The sequence below is a fragment of the Dermochelys coriacea genome, chromosome 1 (genome assembly GCF_009764565.3).
Source record: "Dermochelys coriacea isolate rDerCor1 chromosome 1, rDerCor1.pri.v4, whole genome shotgun sequence".
In the NCBI taxonomy this organism is placed as follows: domain Eukaryota; kingdom Metazoa; phylum Chordata; order Testudines; family Dermochelyidae; genus Dermochelys; species Dermochelys coriacea.
This window is the reverse complement of record NC_050068.2, coordinates 300,379,688-300,385,267: the sequence shown is the minus strand read 5'-3', so window position 1 is coordinate 300,385,267 and position 5,580 is coordinate 300,379,688. Positions and strand designations below refer to the sequence as shown.

The 5,580-nt window shown below is 41.5% G+C and overlaps 1 long non-coding RNA gene across 1 annotated transcript; it reads left to right on the top strand.

The window, feature by feature from the left end:
- Positions 1 to 954: 954 nt before the first annotated feature.
- Positions 955 to 4,873, top strand: LOC122456273. Its single transcript, XR_006275074.1, has 3 exons — positions 955 to 1,088; positions 1,635 to 1,915; positions 3,851 to 4,873. It is a non-coding gene; the product is annotated as an uncharacterized LOC122456273 (long non-coding RNA).
- Positions 4,874 to 5,580: the final 707 nt, after the last annotated feature.

Genomic DNA, 5,580 nt, shown 5'->3' with positions numbered 1-5,580 from the left:
AAGCACATTAGTCAAATCCACTGGTAAGGATAAATATTAAAATAGTTTATTAACTACAGAAGATAGATTTTAAGTGATTATAAGTGGTAGGTATAAAGGTCGAGATAGTTACCTTAAGAAAATAAAAATTAAACACACATTCTAAATCCTAACTTTTAGACTAAGCAGAGTTGAATCGACAGCTTTTCTCACCCTAACAGATGTTACAGGCAGCTCACAGTTCTTAATACACAGGATAAATTTCCTTCTCAGCCTGGGACCAATCACCTCAGTTTTCAAGTCTTTGTCTTCCCAGCGTTCTTGTTGCCATCAGTGTAGGTGGAGGAGGAGAAAGGTGATCTCATGGTGCCACTGTCCCTTATTTTATACTCTCAATTCATGTCCCAGGGAAGATACTGGCCCAAGCATGTCCTGGTGGGCCTTGCTGAGTCATAGAGTTGAGCAATCCCCATTATGTGGTGCTTGCACAACCATCTCTTATAGAAGTGTAAATCTCTTGTTTACAGTTCTCTGGCTTGTCAATGGCTCATGATGGTTGCTTAATGCCCATTTGGGTGTGGGTCACCACCTTGTTGTCACTGGAGAGCTAACTGTGGGCATGTCCCAGACACACAACGTATTTAAAAAACAACCATATAACAAAATCTCATAATTTCATACACCATAACAATATATGTATATTGACAGGACAAGGAGTTTCAACAGATCATGACAATTCATATGCTACCTTACAAGGCATGTTTTGTATGAAACATCACAACCATATACAAATGAGGAATATGGGGTTTACAGGATGCTATTTTGAGGTACAGCATGTCACAATACCAATATAGGTCTGTAGCGTAGACCTGGCCTAAGCAACAGATCACCTAGTAAGGCTGATCAGTGAGTCACCTGACAAAGGAGGGGCTGGAAATTATAAAAGAGAGTCTCTCACTGGCCACTTTGGAGAGAGTGGGAGGAGAGACTCCATGTTCTTGAGGAGAAGTCATATTCAGGAGGACAGGAAGTATCCTGGATTACTTAGTGACCTGAACCCAAAGAAAATTCAGAGTGGTTCAGAAACTGAGGTAGAGAAATGCATACAGGTATGTTTATTATTCTGTTTAGACCTGTATATTTCTTGTGCTAGCTAATGTAAAGAGTGATTGGTTTTGAGACCCCTTAAAAAGTCTGTGTATTTATTTGCTTTCAACTATAATGTCTCTAAAGAAGTGAACTGTAAATCTAGAGTGCCTAAAAGATTGGAACTCTGAGAAAGGTCATGCTTAAGCTCCTAGGGTGTGAGGAGGGTCAGTACTGCACCTGGGGGCCCAGGGCAGATATGCTGTGAGGATCCATTTCTGTGAAGGGGTAACAGAGAGCCTGTGTCCAGGCAATGTGCCAGAGAGGTAAATTAGAAAGAATGTTGCAGTTTGTGGAGACCAAGGGAAGCTTAAGAGAATGCAGGCTCAGCTTGTGAGGCCCAAATTCAGTGGCCTGGTGAGTCTCCAGCTATGGTGAGCTCTGCCAGGACTTTGTGTGACAGCAGTACTGTGATATTTTCCCCCAGTTTCTCTATTTGATATGAATTTTGCATATAGTTAGTGACAAAAGGGGATAATAATACATTTATTATTGTCTCATCTCCCCAGTCTTTCTTCTCAGTCCCAAAAGATGTACGTGGATTTACAAGAAAACTAAACATGAATAGAAACATACATCTTGCCATGGTGTTGAGGTATGCATGTTCTTGTGACTGAAGTATGGAACTGGGAGTCAGGAGTCCTTGTGGAGAAGTACCTGACAAGGGGACACAGGTGTGACTGAGCCCACCTCGCTTAAAGGCCCTGCTCATTCTGTGACAGACAGACTCTGCTACCTTTGCCTGACTCTGAAAGTTGTCCTACTGCTATGAAGTTTTACTTCACCTGCGGTATAATTTATTTTGGTACACTTTATTTGTATTTCCTTATGCAGTGTGTGTCAATTAACCTCTGAAGTCTTTTACCCAATGCACAGGAGGAGTTGAGATGAATTAACTAATGGTGAGACATTAAAGTACATTAAATTTCTGTGTGGACATGCTCATTCAAAAGTAAAGTAGCTTTACTTCATTGTAGCTTCTTCCTGTTTACTTCTAAATGAAAATGTCCACATGAGGGTTTTATGCACTTTAACTTATGCATATTAACTTCACACCCTTAGTTAATTGGTCTTAACTTTCCTGAATGACCCCATGTAGACAAATCTTCTCTCTATCCTACTCCAGTGGAATCTATATTCTTGTCATAACTGCATTGGGATACTCTTCTGAAATTATAGATTCAGTCTTTGGGGATAACTTTGAAAGTCTCTCTCTCTCTCTCCCTTTTTGTCACTCCTTAGATGATTCTTATGAATAAACTTGAGTTTGGTTCTGGACCCTGACTGTATCATGTGCACCACTTCATTTATAAGCACAATTCTGCACAGCTCCTGGTCCAGTGTTTTTATTCAGTACAGGCCTTTACCTTCATTATGCTAGGTTTGCAGTGTTAAAGCAGGTCATGGCTTTTAAAAGTCTTAGTCATATAGTTTCCTCAGTTTATAAGAAGACCTTTTCAAATGTTCCCTGGAGACATATCACACACCGAGGTGTAGAGGGTGCAACATAGTGGTCAGAACAGGAGTCAGATCTCATGGTCAGAGTAGAGCCAGAAGGTAGAACCAGAGTCATAGTCAGGCGACAGGCAGTGGTCAGAGCCAGGGAGTTTGGAGGAAGGTAGAGACTAGGGCTGGAGTGGGAACAGGTGAAGGTTGGAGCAAGGACTGGTACAGGAAGCAGGTCTGGCACAGTTGGGGGAGTAGAATGCATTGAGAAGCCACTGTGCTGCTATTGCTGCAAAGCTTAAATGATGGTCTGCTGGCTCTTCTGTCCAGTCACTTAGTGAGAGCTTATTGGGCCCAGCAGAGCTCATTGGATTGCCAGGCCACCGCACCTGGAGCCATCTCCTCCTAAAGGCTATTGGCCTTGGCTTTTCAGGGTATCTTCAGTGAAATTCCCGCAGGAAAGTGGGAGTGAACATTTTCTTCTAGTTCCCAGAATCACTCCTCTGGCCCATACATCTTCCTGCCTATCAGATACTGCAGCTTCCCCCCAACCTGTTGAGAATCAAGGACCTGATGGACTTCATGTTCCTCCTGCCTCTGGACTTTTATTTAGGGTGGAGGAGAGTCAACCCCATCAGGGAAGGGGTTGTCAATGAACAGCTTGAGGAGGGAAACATACTAGATGGGGTAACTCTTAGAGATTCTGGGAGTTGAACCTTGAAGGACACTGGGTTTATTTGTTTGATGATCTGAAAAGGATTCAGGTATTGGTGGTTGAGCTTCGCAGAAGGACAGTCCATTCTCAAGTTCTGCTCAAGAGCCAGACTTTACCTCCTACAGCAAGTCAGGAGTGGCTTGTCAGATTTGGTTGGCATTATGCTTATAAATAAAAATTAAGAATAGTTTAAATTAGAAAATACAATAGTGGCAGCTGAAGGGCTATGTAATATAATGAGAAATTCTATAGGAATGTAGGAGAGTCCATAGAAATTAATTGGAATGATGCAATCAAGGCAAGGTATTGCATCACTCTGTGGGGAATGATTCAGCAAAAATCCCATAGAATACATTGTAGCCATAGAACAAGAGGGGCTTCAAGTCAGGAAGAAGTTAGGATTCATCTAAAGGTCAGACCGAAAAACCCATAGGAATGCATTGAGCCATAGAAGTCTATGGGAGGAGGAGGTGCTTCTGTATATGTGACCAATTAGCATATGCTAATCTCTGAAAAGCTGATTGCTGAGTTATAATTAACTAATGAGCTGAAATCATATATAAGGTGACAACCACCAGGACTACAAACCTTGTAGGGACAGGATCTAAGGAAAATGGAACGCTGGCAGTGACCCCTGGAAGGAAGATGATGCTTATGGAGCTGCGGCAACCACACCAACGGAACGCAGCTGGGGAAGAAAGCTACCTATTGCCTTACAGCAGCAGAAGAAGCTAGCTACACATGATCACAAGCATCAACAGCGCTCACTAGCGGCCAGCGCTCTCAAGGCAGATACTGTGGAAAGCAACATCACAAGCCACAAGTAACGTTTTTTTGTAAGTAGCTAACGGCCCTGCTACCCTAGCATCTTTAGCAGCACCGCAGCCCACACCGCTATCATTGTTCTTAAGCAGCTCTTACCGCAACAGAAGCAATCCACCCAGGGTTCTGAGGTTGCTCTGGCAATGGCCGTTTCTACCACTCCACCTGCAGGAAACCACCACAGCAGCTACCATATCAACTACCAATGGCTTCTGTATCTGTCATCTGAGGAGAAACTTCTCAGCAGGAGCAAACAGCCACCCAACGCAGCCACTATCACCTGCAATCCACCATCTCCGAACTGTGATCTCTAGCTACTGACAGAACAGAAGGACCCTTGTAAGATGACTCAGATGGACTTTTTAAGAAGGCTTCTTTAAGTTTAATTGTCTTTTATCTCAGCATGGCGTATGGGTGTGATGTGTAAATAAAGCTGGATGTTCATGGTCTGAGTGACATCTTTCTCCTACCTATCTAATAATTGCCTGATCAGCACTTGTTGGTTGGTTAGCGTTAAGTATTTAGTATCAAATACTTAACTGATATAATGTCACATGTTTAATTGTTACATTGGCATAAGGCACAGAGTGTTAACAATATAATCATTTACTTATGTGCCTTTGGGTTAAACTGAAATTGTTACTACAGTGTTGTGTTTTTATTTGCCGTGCCACTTCATTTCCTTTTAAACTGTAACCCTGTTTTACCTATCTCTACTCTTTTACTGTAACCACTCACTTCTAAATAAATATTATTTTTGTTTTTGAAAGATTTACTGCTTGACTGTCTATTCTTAATCGGAGAGCTGTATCCATCTCCTTTCAAGGGAAAGTTAGCTAGTCACGACTTTCCCTGGAACCTCCTCTAAGGAGGGCCACAACCTTAACTACTGGAATAGATAAATTTAAAAATAAAGGTTTTTAATTAAAAACAGCATTTGTAGGCAATATCATTGTCTTAAATTGGTTTCAAATCTTCTGGTAACAAGCTTCCTGATAGGTCTGGATTAAATTAGGTGAAAATTGAAATTTGATAGAAGGGAATCTTTTCAGTTGAAGAGTGGGTCACGTTGTTGTACACAAACTTGGCCAACACACTTTTCAGCGGACTTTTTTCAGCAGCTATACGCTAATTTTGGGGGGGGGGGAGGGGATTTGCACTTATTTCTTAATTTAGTGCATTTTCCCTGCAATGCTGTACTCACTAAATACAGTCCTTGAACAGTGGCTTCTTTTTACTTTATACAAATAAGTAACAGACATTGTTTTCCCCCTGACCTTTCAGGAATCATTCCTGTTTAATTTGTTTCCTCCTCTACAACTTTGATTTGCTCCTTGTGCTTTTTGCAATCATCCTTCAAGGTGGTACATTTCATACTCCTAGGAGAATTCATAAAAATTCTGTATACAATACTTTAAAATCTTGCAAAATTCTGCATATTTTGTCAAAATAACACAATATAATCACACCAG